This window comes from Myotis myotis, unplaced genomic scaffold (genome assembly GCF_014108235.1).
Source record: "Myotis myotis isolate mMyoMyo1 unplaced genomic scaffold, mMyoMyo1.p scaffold_m19_p_3, whole genome shotgun sequence".
In the NCBI taxonomy this organism is placed as follows: Eukaryota; Metazoa; Chordata; class Mammalia; order Chiroptera; family Vespertilionidae; genus Myotis; species Myotis myotis.
In genome coordinates this window covers 25,744,575-25,763,446 of record NW_023416335.1, presented here as the reverse complement: position 1 = coordinate 25,763,446, position 18,872 = coordinate 25,744,575, and the positions used below count along the sequence as shown (strand labels likewise).

The 18,872-nt window shown below is 41.3% G+C and overlaps 1 protein-coding gene and 1 long non-coding RNA gene across 4 annotated transcripts in view; one reads left to right on the top strand and one right to left on the bottom strand.

The window, feature by feature from the left end:
* PSD3 (pleckstrin and Sec7 domain containing 3) overlaps window positions 1-18,872 on the bottom strand; it is a 430,527-nt gene that overhangs the window by 402,436 nt on the left and 9,219 nt on the right. The window lies entirely within an intron of this gene.
* On the top strand, window positions 8,944-13,711 carry LOC118650256. Its single transcript, XR_004965921.1, has 4 exons — window positions 8,944-9,076; window positions 9,409-9,456; window positions 13,080-13,184; window positions 13,295-13,711. It is a non-coding gene; the product is annotated as an uncharacterized LOC118650256 (long non-coding RNA).

Sequence of the window (18,872 nt, the reverse complement as noted above, 5' to 3'; positions counted from 1 at the left end):
GGAGAGGGCCTTGGGTCAGGTACAAGATGGAAGTGGAAGGGTTTAGTGAGACTGCTTCTTGCAGATGGGCTGGGAGGACATGTATAATTCAAGTCAGCACAACTTTTGACAGAATATATATTTCTAAGGAGAAACAGGATTAGACTACATTGACATTTTAGAGATATAAACTAACTTAAAGAATGATGTCAGTTGATCCAGCTAAATTATGGCTGGATGTTCCTTTGCTGGCAGCAATGACAGCAGTGCCCCAAAGGCGAAACCCACAAGTATAAAAATTTTAAAAGAAAACAAGTGAAAATCTTGTGAGATTAGATAAAGAGTTGTTTTTACATGATACTCCACAAGCATGGTCTAATAAAAGAAAAAAGTGATAAATTATAGTCCATCAAAAAATAAAAATCTTGAGGACTAGGTTCAGAGATCATTTGGATTGGTGAACACGTGGAGATTTGGGGAGAGGGGTGCACATGGAGAGGGCATGGAAGCTCTGTGCCCTTTCCCATACTTTTCCCTGTGCATTTCTTCCATCTAGCTATTCCTGAGTTATCTCCTTTTATAATAAACTGGTAATCCTTCTGACAGCTGCAAGAGGGCAGGGTGGGACCATACCTGCTTTGCTCCCAGAATGTCCCCAGCACCTACCATAGGTCCTAGAACATCATAGGCACCAAAAATGCATCAGTTGCATGAATAAAGACTGAGTGACTGGAAGAGTTCTTTCAGCTACGGGCACAGAGGATGTTCTAAAGATGGGGTCAGAAGCCACCAGTTCCTGAGCTGAAGCTGAGCAACTTGACTGTGTGTGATGATCCTCTCCCCTCCTGTGGGAAAGCCCTGCAGTTGCTTTCCTTTTCCTAAGTCTGGTATCCAGTGTTCTGGGATCTACCCTGTGCAAGTTGCCAGGGAGAGGTAGGAAGTGGGATAAAGCACAGGCCTGTCTTTGAGGAGCTCACAGCCTACTGGTGGAGGCAGCCATGCAGGTACACAGAGACACTGCAGTCCAGAAAGTATACAAGTCACTGCGACGATGGACCATCTACCATCTGTCGGAGTGAATAACTGCCAACAGTGGGCGTTGAAGCTCTCCGCAGAGTGAGGACACTCTCGTCTTGGCAGTTGGCTTAAGCCTCCTCATGTAGGGGACTATTAGGCTTCCATTAGATCTCAGTGGGATTCATTAGAAGAAAATCTTGTAGATTGTTTCATCCCAGAACACGTATTTGGATAACCCAGAATAGTGATTTAATTGGAGGATTAAAAGCTCATTGAAGTAGAAAAAAAGAAATTAAAAACAACTTCTGTTCCATGGAAGACACTGTTAAGAAAATGAAAGGAGCTGTCTAGTGTGGCTCAATGGTTGAGTGTTGGCTCATAAACCAAAAGGTCACCAGTTCTATTCTGTTCAGAGCACATGCCCAGGTTGTAGGCTCAATTCCCAGTAGGAGGTGTGCAGGAGTCAGCCAGTCAATTATGTTTGTCTCTCATCATGTTTCTATCTCTCAATTCCTTTCCCTTCCTCTCTCTCTCAAAATCAACAAAAACATATCTTAAAAATTTAAAAAAGAAAATGAAAGACAATCTACAGACTGATAAAATGTTTACAAGCCACATATCAGACAAAGGACTTGTATTCAGAATAGATAAAAAGAAAATGCAGAACTGAATAAAAAGGAAAAAAATATAATAAAGAAAGAAAGTGGCTAAAAGACTTGAACAAGTACTTCATTAATGAGGATAGCCATTAGGGAGGTGCAAGCTAAAACCACGAGGAGAAACCAACATACACGTATTAGAATGGCAAATACAAAAACAATGAAAATATCAAATCCTGGCAAGGATGAGGAGAAACACTATCTCTCATACATTGCTGGTGGGAGTGCAGAATGGTAGAGCCATTCTGGAAAAACAGTTTGGCAGTTTTTAAAATGAAAGTAAGCACACATTTATCATATGACTCAGCAATCTTCCTCTTGAGTATTTTTCCTAGAGAAATGAAAACTTACGAACGCATAAAAGCTGCATGTGAATGTCCACAGCAGCTCTATTCACAATCACCAACACTTTGAAGCAACCCAAATGTCTTTCAAAGAGTAGATGGATAAAAAGAAACTATGGAACATCCATACAGTTGAATACTCAGTAATGAATGGGACAAACTATTGATACATGCACTAACTAATAACTTGGTTTTATCTAAAAATCACTGGGATTTGCTGGGTGAAAGAAGCAAGTGTCAATAGGTTACATACTTCATGATGTCATTTTTATAACATTCCTGAAGATACAAAACTATGTATTGAAGAACAGATCAGTGGTTTCCAGGGAGTATGGGTTGGGGGGCATGGGGTAGGTATAACTATAAAGGGATAACATAGTGAGTTTGTTGGGATTATGTAAACATTATATTTCCTGATTATGGTGGTGGTTGGTTGTACAAATTTATATATAAATTTATGTATATGTGTGTGTTAAATTCATAGAATTACATGAACACACACAAAGGTCAGTTTTACTTTATGGTAATTTTTTAAAGTGCCATCTACTCTACCAGCTAGGCCCAACTGAAATACCAATATTATCCCTTCCCTTTCCCTGAGTAGCAGTGATTAAACACATTGTACAAATGTCCACTCAAGTTTGGAGATGTTTCTGGAATTTAGAGAACCATGCCAGCTCCTTATCTAAATATTTTTGATGGTGAGCGGCTCATCAGTACCTAGGCCAGTGGGTGAGAGGGGACCATGGCATGGAGAACACCTAGAAGAAAGTGAGGACATTGCCATCTCAGTTCTCCTTGGCTTTGGGGATCAAGGCAAAAACCCAGCTGGTTTCTGTTACCCATGAGACTAATTGAGGATGGGAGCCAATAGCTTGTCCTTGTGGTCACTCTGCAAAGCAGAGTTGCCCAGCTTGAAGGGATACAGCTTGTACTGTGGGCAAAAGCCACAGGGAAGTTTGACTATCCTCCAGTGGTCTTTGGGGCTGGTTAGCTGTATTAGAGTGCAATGCTGTCCATAAAAATTCTGTATGCCACCTACACTGAAATCTCCATTTTAGCAGAGACCGTGAAAAACAGAATGACCGAAGTCTAAGTCATGGGCACTTCCCTCCACCCAAATAGCCCCCAGCTGTGGCTGAGTCTGACTGCATCATCACCCCAGGAACCAGACCAGGGATGGCACCCCATTAGAGACCAACAGAGGAGTGAAGGTATCCAGGCTTCCTGATTCAGTAGACTGCCTTCGTGCTCTGGGAAGATAGCTCCCTACTCCCCAGCGCTATTGCTGCTTCTACAGAGGGTGCAGCTCTACAGAAAAAATGGGGAGATAATGAGGTCAGGAAAACGGCATGCCAAGCTCTCCAACTCACTATTCCCAACAGCAGCAGTAGCAGCACCTCCTGAACAAAACCTAGCCCAAGCAGGCCTAGAGCAGGCCCAAGCTGTGACAGATTTAAGCGTTTAGAAAAACCTAAGACTTAAACCACTATTAGATGGGACTGAGATATTATTTTATTTTATGAGATCAAATAGATCCCTCCTCCTCCTCTTGCCCCAGTACCTAGGTAGGGAAAATATGAGAGCAAGTTTACTATCAGTTATTTAAAAAAAATTAAAACATTTTCTATGTAAAGTGATGAGTTGAGACCTTCAGTAACTCTCACAACAGGAAGAAGAAAGATTAGGGAACATATTATGGAGATAGCAAAAGGAGAGAGACGGGAAAGAAACAATGCTTCAGCGAAAGTTCAAGGCTCAGAGTCCTTTTCAGCTGCTGTGTTTAGCTTCCTGCCCAGGGTACTTGCAGAGGGCTGACTTCTGTCTCCTACATCCATGGGACCTTCTGGTTTGCTCTGTGCCCAGTGCTGCATCCCAAGCAATGGCATTGAGAACCAATGGATTAGCAAGTCTGCATGGGCTGCCGTCCAATCTGTGCTGGAGATGCGACAAGGGCAGCCCTGAATGTCACTGACACGTGAAATGACAGACTTTATATTGTGTTATGGCATTTAGAGGGCCCTAAAACATCAGGCTTTGTTGAGATGAGGTTTCTTTTCTTCCATATTTGTGAATAATGTCAGCTGAAGGAAGTGAATACATTTTGAAGTTTGGGGATTTAAGCAGTATATGGTTTCAGGTGACTAGAGGAAAATTTTAAAAACCCACACTTTTAAAATTTAATCAAGTTTCCAAGCAGTTGCTTTAAGACTATATAGAGATTTTGCTATCAATACTTTTTACTTGTCAACATATAGATATCAATAGCTTCGCTTTGAGGATTATTGATTTCCTTATATCTAAAGTCCCAGAGATCTATAAACCTTATACATATTTCAACACTAACATATTAATATGTCAATAGATCTTGTTAGGATGAATTATGCTTCCATTATGAAGCCCAACTGATAAATGTTTCGCTATGTCATACCTATTTTTCATTGATATGAGAATTTTTCTTTTCGATTCCCTCAATTATAAAGTTAACTAAAGGAGAAACGAGGGAAATGAAAGATGATACATGGAAACAACCAGTCATGCAAGGGCAGGAGGCTTAAGAATGGCAGGCAGCTCAGAAGGTGCCTGTCCCTGGTTATCTAGATCTCTTCCTTGGCAAGGTAACAACAGCCCCTTGTTGAAAGCTCCTGGCTTATACCTACTCTGACTGGCCCTTTCTTTGTCCCCTTTCAGCCAACAAAACACAGTAGGTTACATTCATTAGCCTGGGTTTCCTTCATAGCCTGGCATACTGGGTGCCAGCCTCCATCAGTGGCATCTGATCATGCTTCATTTATCCTCAGCCCCTTTCCATTTTCCTATAACAGAACAAGATTTCTTAAAAAGAACTAAGTGAAATCATAGTTGGCAGTCTTTATAAGTAAACACACACACACACACACACACACACACACACACACACTTACAAAACAAATAAGCAAAAGAGACAAAGTAATCTAGTTGGTCAAGATCCGAATAGTTAGAGAATAATTTGGGAAATAAGAAAAGGACATGGTTAATAATTTAATCATTGGTGGCAAGACAGAGTTAACAAAATGACTCAGCTGACAAGTATGTTAGATTACAAATACTGTGCCTGAATCAGTAGATAGGTATTGCTATTTTGCTTGTTTGCTGGTGAATTTGTTAAATTATTCAGTCAAAGACATCATTTCCCAGACATTACACACATGGCTAACCCATCTTAGAATGTTCCCCTTCTTACATCTTATTTTCTACTCCTCTCCCTTCCATCTTCTCCCCAAACTGTTGACAACTTTCCTCTATCTATCCTGGGTAAAATTCTCCACGTCTACTTATATTTGCTTGTGTAAATGCCTCACTTGCCCTTTAAGAGTCTTCCCAAGGGGCCTGTAAACTCCTGGAGGACATTCACCATTTCTGACACTTCTCTCAATTCCTTCATTGCACCTCCCATATTTAGGGCACAAATGAATTCATCGATTATATAAATATTCAACCTTGTATCTCTATAAGTGGGCAACTGAAAAAAATGCTATTTATTATTGACTCAGTGGACCCCTTGAATTATAGAATTGGGGTCAGTTAATTGAACTTAAAGTCATACGCTGACCCTCACTCACTTCAGTGTTCCTCTTACTCTATTGGAAGTTGGGAGAGAAAGGTGAGTAAAATGAGGCCTGTAAGTTCAGGATCCTTATAGCCAATGAGTGATCATAGGTCCACTCCCCATTTTGTAGATCAGGAAACTGAGGCTTAGAAAAGTAAAGTGACTTGCCAAGTCATGCAGTGACAAGCAGCAGTCTACCACTGTTTCTCCAGCTTCAGCACATCATCTGCCCAATTTTTGTTGCATATAATAACATATGTTCAGTTTCTAATATTTTCTACTTAAATGATTAAAAAGGAATCTTTAGAATTATAAATAAATGACAAACTGATGTCATTTTCTATAAGTATATACAAACATTCACTATTTCATTTTTTGCACACCAATGTGAATTTATTTAGCACTCCTTACTGTACACTTAGAAATGGTTACGGTGATAAATTTTACATCATTATACAAATATTCTTTAAAATACATACTTTTTTAAATAAAAATTTTAAAAGTTGTTTTACTACCTGAAGTCCACTTTTTTGGAAGGTATTACATCAAAATCCATATTGACCAATCAGATAGATTAATGTGTATTTCACATAGCTGTTAGTATATACATACATTATGACCCACATTTGAAAAATCAAATTTTTGAAGAAGTACTATCTATTTGATTAAATCTATTTTGCTCCAAATGCAAAAAATAAAAACAAACCAAAACCAAAGAAATTCAGAACCATTCAAAATCAGTCAAGAAAAAAGTCTATTAGCTATGCAAAAGTGAATCTGCTAAAAGGTATTCAGCAAAAAACAAAGAAATCAATTAGAAGGCATGTGTGAGACAGTGAGACGAAGAATTCAGAATTAGTTTAAAAAGGCAGAGGAAAAACAGCACTAATTTCTATCTAGCAGTTTATTTAAACTTTGCTAAAATCAGAGCTAACAATTCTATTGACTCTGCAAGATTTTCCTATTTCTCTGTAGATAAAATAGTATAGTCTGAATACAGGGAAAAAATAAGTCTTTATTTTTTTTCCCCACTTTATTTTTTTAAATTTTTTTTATATATATTTTTTATTGATTAAGATATTACATATGTGTCCTTATCCCCACGTTACCCCCTATACCCCCCCCGCCCCACCCCCGAGTGTAGCAGAACCGAAGTGCACAGACTCCTGGCCTAAGGTACACAGGTAGCACGGCAGTCCTTAGTCTTAAATATAATGTGACCATTTCCCTTAAACTTGAGATACAACGCAAACATAAATTCAAGTGAATTGAAAACTCCAGGTAGCTGAATTCTAGTTCATTAAGCCGGAATAGCATGTCATTTTCAATAATAAAGGATGCTTTTGGTGTACATCTAGATAAAATAATATTGCACATGGGCATGCTTAAATTGCTTCTTTTGAAGTTAGGGTGGAACGCTTCTAATAATACTGAAAGAATCTAAATGCTGTCCATCTCCTAAATGTTATGTCATCCCTAACCAAGACATGTTCAAATTAAACCTTTCAGAGCTCAGCTTAAATGTCAGGAATAACATTCCTCCCTCCCACCATTATATTCACTTATTTTCCTTACTTTCCCCCTAAACATGTAATTCCAAGAATTGAGAAAAAGCACTTGTTAGAATCAATGCCTTTGTGACTCAGCGAGGATTATTCTATGATTAAAACAATGAACATCTACTATAATTGCCGCCTGATAGACACAAGCTGGAATTTCACTAAAGTCCTTATAGAATTTTATTATTCAAGGCTTATTAGAAAATTAGATTATATATAGATTCATTTTGAGAAAATTTTACTTTAAGGATGTTTTACTTCTCACAAACCCTGATACCTCTGACTGCATATAAACCATCCCATCTCCCTGTTCCGACTTCGGAAGCAGCTAGTTTTCTTTTCACGAATATACTACTACCTAACGAACAGAGGGGCAACAAGAAAACTCCCTTCCAAGTTCATGTGCAACCAACTGAGGCTTTCTTCCAGCGTAATTTCACACAGTCCATTTCGCCCTGCTTTGTCTGTGGGCTTGTTCCGCTTCCCTTCTACCCCAGAGTCAGTGGAGAGCCTGGGGCACAGCTACTTGCACTCCTATCCAGGTGTTATCTACAACCAGCTGTGAACCTCCACCATGTTTTTCACCTCTGTGCTTGACTTCTTTTGTCTGTAAGCAGAAACAGTGACAGATCCTACCTGCTGGGGTTCTTGTGAAGATTAAATGAAATAATGCACATAACATGATGACAGATAAGTGCTCAGCAAGTGTTAGCTGTTACTCCTGACAAGATACTTTTCCTGCCGAAGCCGGTTTGGCTCAGTGGATAGAGCATCGGCCTGCGGACTGAAAGGTCCCAGGTTCGATTCCAGTCAAGGGCATGTACCTTGGTTGCGGGCACATCCCCAGTAGGAGAAGTGCAGGAGGCAGCTGATCGATGTTTCTAACTCTCTATCTCTCTCCCTTCCTCTCTGTAAAAAATCAATAAAACATATTAAAAAAAAAAAAAAGATGCTTTTCCTTCCAATTTATACCAGGCTAGATATCCCCATTACACAGTTCTATAGTATCTTGACCTTCCTTGTGACACTCATCATCCTTTTATTTATTTAATTTCTTAAAATATATTTTTATTGATTTCAGAGAGGAAGGGAGAGGGAGAGAGCGATAGAAACATCAATAATGAGAGAGAATCATTGATCGGCTGCCTCCTGCACACCTCACATGGGGATGGAGCCTGCAACCCACGATGTGCCCTGACCAGCAATTGAACCATGACTTCCTGGTTCATAGGTCGATGTTTGACCACTGAGCCACACCGGCTGGGCACTCATCATACTATTAATTACTTATTCAGTGTTTGTCTTCTCAGCTAGATTATACACACTCCAAGAACAGGCCTGTCTTTTATTTATTTATATTTTTAAATATCACTAGTGTTTAGCACAGAGCCCGAAAATGGATATTTATTAAATGAGTGAAAGTTCATTGTTCAATCTCTAAGACTGATGAGTTCTTTGGACATATATTCAATTATCATTTCTCAAAATGGGTCAATTTCCAGGAGCTATGAATTGAGAGAAATTGGTATTGTGCTAAGCGTTAGTTTTTTTCTATAATTCAGAGGAAAACCTAATAATCATAATGACAGTAGTGCTTACCTAAGGTTTTCTTACCCTCTTGTGCTTTACAGTGTGTTCATAACTCTTATTTTATCTCAGAGGCTCAGAGAATATGAGAGCTGGAAGAAACTCCAGAGTCATCTCATCCACAGCTTCATTTCAGAGATAGGGAAACTGAAAGTTGTCACTGTACCAAGAGTCACCGCATTCTCCGAATGCCTCCCACAGAAAGGACACGAGAAAAGCCCTAGGACTTTAACCATGTGATCTATGGGCTTCAAAGTCTGAACTGTAACTTTCCTGGGCATAAGTCAAATAGCCTGTGAAAGGATAGGAAATCCCACAAAAATGGGCAAATAGAACTAGAAGGTGGGACTACAGTCTGATGGGCCAGACAGAGTCTTCCCTACAGTTTCATGAGCCCCAGCAAGGGGGGGCGGGCACGCAAGGCTCAGGACGGGTGCTGTTGTCTTATGAACTGAAGTGACCCACAGCAAGGCCAGGCAAAATAGGCAGGGGCTGCTCCCGAGAGACCCCCAGCAGTGCCTCTGCATGATTCAGGTCCCCCCATTGGAGCCAGCTGGGTGACTGCGGGCTTATCAAACGCAGCCCCGTTTTCTGGCCAGCGTGGAGAAACACTCCTGGCATCTGCCTGTGCATTCTGTCCTTTGTGCTGACTGCGGATCTCTCTCTCCCTTTAGCTTGCCAACATGCAGCACCCGGAGTCTGCAGGAAAGTCCCCACATCAGGTAGGCACAGAGGAAATGCTGTTGCTGATGTAGTAGAGAACGGTCTTCCACATGCCCACAGGTTCAATTAAGTTCATCCCTTCATGTTTCAGGCCCACATATTAGAACTGCAGGACTGACTGCCCAGTCCTCTGATTTGGGCTGCACTGCAGCCTGCATAGGAGTGTTACCTGCCAGAGCCCCCACAGCACCTGAGCAGAGTGGGTGGCCCAATGGGGTACTTAATAGCAGAGTTGATGGGGGAGGGGGGAGCTGAGGTTAGGGGCCTTCTTTTAAACAGAGTTAGACTCAGATAGTCTTTAATTCTCACTTTAATCTCCCTTCTTGATAGCAAGTGGGGTTGGGACAAAGAGCTGACATGGAAGACGGGCAAAGTGCCTGGCTCAGTGACATACAGACCATCTGGAGTGGGGTTCGCTACGACTGTGAGAACAATGCGGTGCTTACTTCTGGGCACCTCTGCTTCCTCCTCAAGGGCTGGTCTGTACAGCTGAGCGTTCCAGGAAGCCCTTCCCACCATCTCCTGTCACTGCCCTTGGAGTCCCCTCACCCAAAGCCTTGTTAGGCTTCGTAATTCTATAGAGATATCGACGTTTCCATCACATTCAGCCCACAGTTCTGATGGGGACTCTGCACACACCCTGAGTTAATGCCAAGCGAACATAGAGCAAGTTGTTTAAAACTATCTAAACTCAACAGGAGAATAGCCATCCAGCACCATAATTTTATTTACTTTCAGCGGCTTGAATGCAAATGTCATTAAATCTTTACAACAGTTCAAAGAATTACACAGGGGAGCTTTTCAGTGTAATACGAATGATAAATCTTCCACATGCTGTGGGATCTACTGGCCTATAAAAACAGAGTGAAGCAGTTTCCACAGGGCTTAGTTTGCTTGAAATAACTTAAGAACAAAGCTTCATTCTTCCTATGGGGGAAGGGAAGGGAAAGGGAATAGGAGATTTGGAAGAGGGGGGCAGCCAACCAGACTCAACAGAAATGCTTGGACAGAAACTGTACTTCTGCAAAATTCAACAAATTATGCCCCATTATGTGCAAGTCTATGCAGAAGTGGATCCCACCTTCCAGTAAAGGAGAAAAAAGTGCAAATAAAGTATCCCCCACATACCCCCCCCCCCAAAAAAAAGATGACACAGAGACTGGAATGAACCAAGCAAACTTGAATCCAGACACCCAATATAGTTTATCAATACATTTTTGTAAAATCAAATTTTCTCTAACTCCTTTACTTAGGCTAGGCAGACCTGGTCTTGGTGTTTTATTTGTAGATTGTAGTGTAATAATTGGAAACCTCTCCACATTTATTAACATGAACTTGAAGCTTTTCTCCTGATTTTTTTCAGCTTCCCTCCCTTTAGCTAAGCCCTTTGCTGTGCCTTGGGGAGGCTATGAGTCAAGAGTGCAAGGTCCCACCCTAGCCGGTTTGACTCAGTGGCTAAAGCTTCGGCCTGTGGACTGAAGGGTCCCAGGTTGGACTCTGGTCAAGGGCACATTCCCATGTTGCAGGCTTGATCCCCAGTAGGGGGTGTGCAGGAAGCAGCTGATCAATGATTCTCTCTCATCACTGATGTTTCTATCCCTTTCTCCCTCTCCCTTCCTCTCTGAAATCAATAAAAATATATTTAAAAAGAAAAAAGAGCACAAGTCCCCTCTAGACATTTCCCTTCTGTTAGAAGACACTACAAGTGTCCGGGGAGAGGAGAATGTTGGCTTGAGCCTGGAAAGGGGTAGAAAGTGAATCCTGGAGGCTGCTCAGAGGCAGTGCCCTGGAGGAAGTTTCAAGCAGGAGAGTGGCAGAAATTAAGGGAAGGGTGGGTGTGCTTATAAAATGGCTTTCAGTTAGCCAGGACTTTCCAGGCTTCCATAGTCCTGCCTCCCACTTTCTAACTTGCCTAGGACCCTGGAGCACATGTCTTTACTCTTCCAACAACAGAGGGCCCTCTTCTGTTTTCCTGAAGATTCAATCATTTTATTTTCTTCAAGGTCCCATCAGCTCTGCACTGTAGTGGATAATGAATTCATAGAAAATTCAGATATTAGGCATATATAACACAGAATTTATGATCAAACAAAGAAAATAGGAACTTTTGTCTTCATATTTGGAGATGGAGAGGGTAAGAAAACGTCACCTCTCCTCGGGTAGAGAGAAGAGAGAAGACCCTTGGCCGCCTCTCCTGCACTCCTAACGTGTATACTTCTCAGGTGTTACTCTTCCTGAAGCACACAGGGCATCCAGACGCCAGACTCAGTGGGGCTATCAGAGAGCTCACAGCCTAGGATGGGAGGCAGTTTGGCAAAGGTTAAGGGGGATGGAGAACTGATGATCAAAGCAGGACGCTTCCCCAGCCACTGCATAGTCTGTGCCAGGCATAGTTCCAAGTTGGTTACCTATTAGAACTCACGTAATCCTTATTTTCTATCAGGTACGTACTCATCCAACCTCTAGTTTTACAGAGGAGGAAACTGAGGAACAGAGAGATTAAGTAACCTACCTAAGGCTGCCCAGCCGGGAAGGGGCAGGCAGAGCCAGGACTCACACCTGGAGTCTGGCTCCGGGGCCTGTGCTCTTAGACACGGTGCTGTGCTGACATGTGCTGAAGGAGCAGGTGAATTCAGGAATTCACGAGTGCTCTCATCTCATGGAAATTTCTTGACCCTTGGCCCAACTTTAGTGGACAGAGAACCCTGAGAATATCTGAGACTGAGTTCCTTGCTAGTCCAGCAGGATGGGAGTTTGGGGCTAGAATTTAGTGTGATTTTGTTACAAATAATAAAATGGCTCTTTCTCTGAGAGTGTTGATGGCTTTTGATACCTGCTGCATAGTTCATGAATAACTTATTTTGTCTTTTCCCTGTTCTTAATAAATAGGAACCCATTTTTGCATCAGACAAAGACTCTTCCACCTGCAGCACAGGCCAGACAAGCCTGCAAAGGGAGGGAAATTAATGTTATAGATTCATTGGCAGGTCTTTATGAGAAGAGGCCTAAGATTAACAATCATGTTGTCTGGGAGGAAAAGAGGCAGGAAAGCCAATCTATACATTGCTGTTACCGAATTCAAGGGCTTCATCGCTTGGAGCACTCAATTCAAGAATGAGATGCGGTTGTTGTTAGGTAGTTTTATTTACTTACAGCAAGTAAAGGAGGCAGCGGATTCACATGCAAAGTTCTGTCTCCTGGAAGGAAGGCTTAGTCATTGCTTATATACATTACTAGAGGCCCGGTACATGACATGTGTGCACAGGGGTTGGGGGAGGGTGGGGGGGAGGAGAGTCTCTCAGACTGGCCTGCGCCCTCTTGCAGTCCGGGACCTCTTGGGGGATGTCCATCTGCGGGGAGCGGACCTAAGCCAGCAGTCGGACATCACCCAAGGGGTCCTTAGCGCTGCTGTGCTCTCCAGCAGTGAACTCAGCTTCTGGCTGAGTAGTACTCCCCCTGAGGGAGCACACTGACCACTAGGGGCAGCTTCTGCGTTGAGCACCTGCCTCCTGGTGGTCAGTGCATGTCATAGTGACTGGTCGTTCTGCTGTTTGGTCAATTTGCATATTAGGCTTTTATTATATAGGATTTGGTTAATTACATGTTGATTTCTTCTTTGCAGTTTGTCTACACTTATCCAGTTGGGTTCCTGTCAAGCCCATCTTGTTTACAGCTGTGTCTGCAAAATACTGTGCTACATTTCAACATTCAGCAAGAATAGCATTTGGTAAGAACTGCCCAGACCCTGAGACATCTTGTCCTACCTAACATAATTACTGTTGTGAATTGATGTATTGTTAGCGTGTCACAAATTACTATACCTCATTTTTGTTCAAGGTCACACTCTACTTGCTCCCAACCTGGATCACCTGCTTTGATTTACTGTCCAAAAAGCAGGATTCTTCCTGTGCCACGGCAAGGTTTCAATCCTTGCACAAGGAGCCTCATTCAAAGAAACATCCCAAGCCCAACCTCTGCTCCCCACCTCCCTGCACACTCTGACCAGGAAATAGCTTCAGATTTGCTGACTTTGATCAAGCCTCCAGGAACCAGTCCTGTGTTTCTGTTGTCTCTTAGCAACGCCTCACAGTGTGGCTTTATTCAATTGCCATCCTCACCTGCCACCTGAGAAAGGAAATCTCTCAGGATAAGGGAAAACCTTCTAGATCTAGTAGAATGCTACTCTCTAATGCACAGACCTGGCACTCTCCGTAAAGATTTTCTGGGCCTGATTTCAAATTCTCCAAAATTGTATTAAATGATGCTCTCTGTTTTTGCTAAAATATATGACTTTTATGATATTTTATTCTTTCTAATAAGTGTAGTTTACTCTTTAAAAAATTTTTTATACTTTTGAATAAAATGTATATATATATTTTAAGCTAGAATCTTAATTTTCAGTTTGGAAAGCACTCGCTCTATGTATATATGATCACATAGTTGTTCTGTTCCTTTATAATGAATTATATAATTCACTCCTGAATGCAAGAGAAACCCCAAAATGAAACCCTTTTTACATTCTATTAAGCCACCAAGATTTCCTTCCTTCACTCATGGCCTCTGAAGCCCATCCCATTACAAATCTCCCCCTAACTAAATGGAACAGAGATGGTGACTTCTCATATTAGGATGCACAGATAGTAACTTGCACAACTTTCCTATTCAGCCATCACCCCATTGTAGGCCTACTCTGATTATTACACAAGAGGTAAACATTGTCCTTATTCTGCTGATATTCCTTGTATATGTCTAAAACTGCCTCTTTGCCTAAATGTTTGCCTGCCTTAGACTTCAAGCTTGTAGAAACCAGGGAATGGACCTTCCATCTTTTTTGTGCTTTGTAAAGGACCTACAGAAACATTTAATATATTCTTTTAATGATGCTTAAAGTAACTTACATAGTCAATATTATACTTCCTGCAACTCCTTCTAATTGGATTTATGTAATGCTTTTTTTTCCGCCGGAGGGCTTCAGAGGCTACAAACAACAAGACAATGCAATAAATGCGCAGAAAGCAGCCAGCCATAAGTGGTTCACAAACGGCATAAAAAGGCAGTGGACGGGCAATTTGCAGAGAACCATAAGAAAAAGTTCACTTACTAAAACAGACTAAGGAAGAGAATGGATTTTGCCATTAGCTTTTGAAAAATGGCATGAAAAGTAGGAATGATTTATTTAAGTTGAAAACATTTATTTCGTAGGTTGTTTAAGCATGGAGTAAGCTGATTCATTAGGAGAATAGTTATCACTGTTGAGGGGACATCACTCACAGGAATTATTCACAGAGTAGATCTAGAAAACTAGGCCAACAAGCTCAGCCAAAGAGAAATTTTACTCTAATTCCTTGGCCACAGGCCCACCCAAGAACTCCCTAAACATTAGTCTAAGCCACAAGAGAAATATATTTTCATAAAACACCACTATTTATAACCCCCAAAATAGCTTGAAATTTTATTCTGCTTTGGGTTGTTGCCAACAGTGCCAAACCACCCCTTGCTTGACAAGTGACCAGCCTGGCGGCCTCACAGTTCAATGCCTTACAAATGTGAAATGGAGGAGCTAAGGGGTGTGAGGAAAGAACTGAAGGAATTAGTGAAAAGGAAAGTCATTTAGAGCAGTTTTGCCATAGGTGATCTCAAAGGTAAGAAATGCTTATGGAGCACCTATGTTATGTAATGCATGTTGGTTTTGTTGTCATTGTTTTTGACTTTGAGAAGACATTTTTTAAATCTGAGGCAGTGCAACAAGGAAGGGCTTAGTTAGGATAGAAAAAGCAACAGGAGAGAGCCTAGGTGGGGCTGCTTTGGCTCACTGGAAAGTCAGAGAAAAGGGGCCTTGAAGTCAGATTCAGAGGGTTAGCCTGGGATGAGCTGCTGGGGCCCATTGCTTCCCTGGTTGCAAGTCTCACGGGGGCCTTAGAGTTGAGGTGATACGCACCTGTGAGGGAAGAAAGGCATGGGCGTGCTCCCGAGAGGGAAAATGTGTTGTAATGCATTTTGTAGTGATAAACAATAGTTTTCCTATTTAATTTCTAAACATTATACACTGCAACAAATGATACTTTTTGAGGCTCTAAATATCAGAAGGATCTTCTCTATCACCTATCATTAGAATAAAGATTCATTTGGAGGAAATCTTTAATCCTTGAGTAACTGGAGTTTTCTCCCTCCTTCACCTGTCTTAATCCTTCATGACTTTATCATACCTGTAGTTCAAAACTGAAGAACTTCAGGGGAAAAAATTAGAGCTCCCTATTGTTCAGAGGATTTAAGTGGTGTGCCTCAAGTTTCTTCAACAAGATTAGGAAGTGGGAGGGAGGGATAGTAAATCCTTTAATCTGCAGAATAAAGGGAAGTGGATCATAAATGCATCCACTCTTCCCTTAATTTCTGTGTTTCTCTAGTGCTTAAAACTTTCCAAAGGCTCCCCATTGTACTTAGAATAAAATTCACACTCCTTATCTGAGAATGAGGCCCTATGTGATCTGTCCCTACCTATGGCCCTGACTTTTCCAATAATTTATGCTGATAATCCCACAGGTACATGGGACTCTTCTGCTAACTCCTTCCAGGAACCTTTCCCTTCCTGATCATGGATGGCTATTGCCTGTCATTCAAGTGTCATTCACCTTCTCCATGAGGCCTTCTCTCGTCACATAAACTATTCATCTCATCTCATCACTCCTCCCTGTTTTATTTCCTTCCAAGCACTTGCCACAATCTGAAGTTTGATGTCCATGTTTTATTTACTTGCTTATCATTTCCAGCTCCTAGCAGAAGGGACTTCATCTGTCCTACTCACTGCTGTTTCCCTAGAGCCTAGAACAGTGCCTGCCACACAGCTGGTGGTTAAGAAACATCTCTGGACTGAATGAACCCAGAAGTTATTTGTTCAGCAACATTTTTCATCTGGATGTGACCATAGTCATAGTCAAAAGCATCATCTCTGAACACACAAAATCAGAAGCTAAAAAAATCCACTGTAAAACTCATGAGATTTTATGCTAGATGAGCCACTTAACCCCTTTTTACTTTTCCTTTACATAATTAACAAGTTTGTCTTACAATTTAAACAAATTTGTTGTCTAGTTTCCTGGCCTATGGTGGATTAAAAGAAGTACATTAGAGGTAAACATGCTAATAGCAGCAAGAAAGGAGAGGCCGGCATGGAGAAAACTAAAAATTACTAAAAAGCAAAAAGAAGTTAGAGAGCTGAGTATTTGGGGGCTTATTAAGTATAGAAGCAAATAGTGTTACAGATCTAAAGTTGACAGCAAACAGTATCGCTATTATAGTGATTACTTAAATTATCAAGAAAATCATATTATATATGTCTAAGGAAACAGGGAAATAGCAAATGCTAACTGCTCCTTAGAAAAGTTTTTATCCACTATGTTATTTTTAATTCTTATTTTGAAGGGCAAGCAAAATTCCATTTTTAAAGAGAATTAATTCCTGTGGCACATGTTAAAGGAACTCCTTTCCTTCCTTCCTTTCTTCCTTCCTACCTTCCTTTCATCCCTCTTTCTCTCTCCTTTCCTCCCTGCATCTCTCCTTCCTTGCCTCCCTTCCTCTTCTCACAATTAGAACTGTGTAGCTAACTAATCATGGCACTTTAAGCTTGGGGAGCTAGAAAGTACATGGCTTACTTTGACTTTGAAACACACCAGCTCTGTAGGCCTTTATGGCATGTTCTTTGGGGTTCTTCTCCTGATCTTGTCCTGCTATTTTCTTCACCTCAACCCTGATTTATAATTTCTTAGAACTGATTCCTTATCACTACTATAGTAACCTTTACCATTATTTTAAGTTATTATTTGTGCTATAGCTGTGGGGTACTTGAAATCCTTTATGGGAAAAGGCTGAATGTATATAAACAAACTCTCCTGAAATCTCGCTGCTTATGGCATGGGACAAGTTGGGTGACATTTTGATTGTTACTTTATCAGACCATCAGATTGACCACTCAACGGAGAGTAACCCAAGCTCCTTGCAGATAAAATGGGATTTTCCAATGATAAATGCTTGAATAATGCCTGGGAGCGTAATCTGGACCTGGTAATTGAAAGGTTAATTAAAAAAAAAAATTACACATCCTGAAAATTGAAAGTTAAATTCCAAAAAGTTAACATTGACTAAATATAATCACAGGAAATATGCACAACACAAAGGGCAGCCAAAAAAGAGAGCCACAGCTGCTGAGCCTGAAGAAAGAAGGAAAGTGGGCTTCCTAAAAATGCAGTCCCGTCCCGCACTAGCCCAGCAGTGCTAACCACACGGAGCACCATTCTTTCTTTAGCCCACATTTTGTTCTTTGTGGATAAGGTTTAGTTCAAGAAATCGGTATAAACCAGTTCAAGAAACGTGGCTTATCTTTACTTTTTTGCTGTTGTGCTGACCTCCAATACTGGGTCAGGAGTTCCAGCGCATTGCTATAAAGTTGAAGAGATCGCATGCAGAGTCCAAGATGGCAATCTGTTTACTATAGCACCCCACTTTCACCGGAGGACTCACATTTGTGTAAGTCTTGTAGCATTTATGGTCTTTAAAAATCTACAAGGAAAACAATCTTTGAAAGAGAAAATTTACCATATCATAACCAATAACAGATTCTGGAAGCAAATCTATTTATAGACCACATAGGTATTAATTTGATTCTGCTATATTGCTTAGTTTAGGGATGCTCCTTTTAAAAATCTCCCCAAGGACTATTAAAAACTGGCTTCCCAAAAATCTGAGAGGACTCAGACAGGACATTTAGACAAAACAATGATCTTATACATTTTAGTTGACACCTCTCTGAAAATGTTTTTGGTCATTTATTGGGTTGGCTGCCCATAATTGCTCCCCTCCTCGCCACATCCCATTCATTTCTAGAAACTGTCCCTTTCCAAGATTTACATGGTTACAACCCCCTCTGGCTCTCAGCAAACCTGATAGAAACATGTGAGCTGCATCTAACCCTGGCCCCCACCATAGATTGGGTGGGCACCCAACTTGCACTGGACCAAGGAGCCTCCTCTCAGGGGAATTGGGAAGTGTGCCTATGTTGACTTAGTTGACTTGTGTCTAAAGAGAGGAGATATAAATTTGGGAATTGCGAGCGGCCATATTCCTCCCTGTGGAGCAGGGACTGGAGGAAGCAGATGTGCACACTGAGAAGGAATGGTTCCAAGAAGACTGCTGAGAAGGACAGAGGGTGATAGAGAGTAGAAATGAAAAGAGAAATCTGGTGTTCTGGAGCCCTCATTCCAGTTGGTCCTGAGGTCTTTTTGCATCTCTGTCCTTGGGTTCTGCAAGACCTTCCCTTTACACACGTGTTCTCCTTCTAACGAATCCGCTTCATTTGGGGTTAAGTAGACTTGAGGGCTTCTACTACATATTACCAAGATTCCTAACTAAATCTACAAATGAT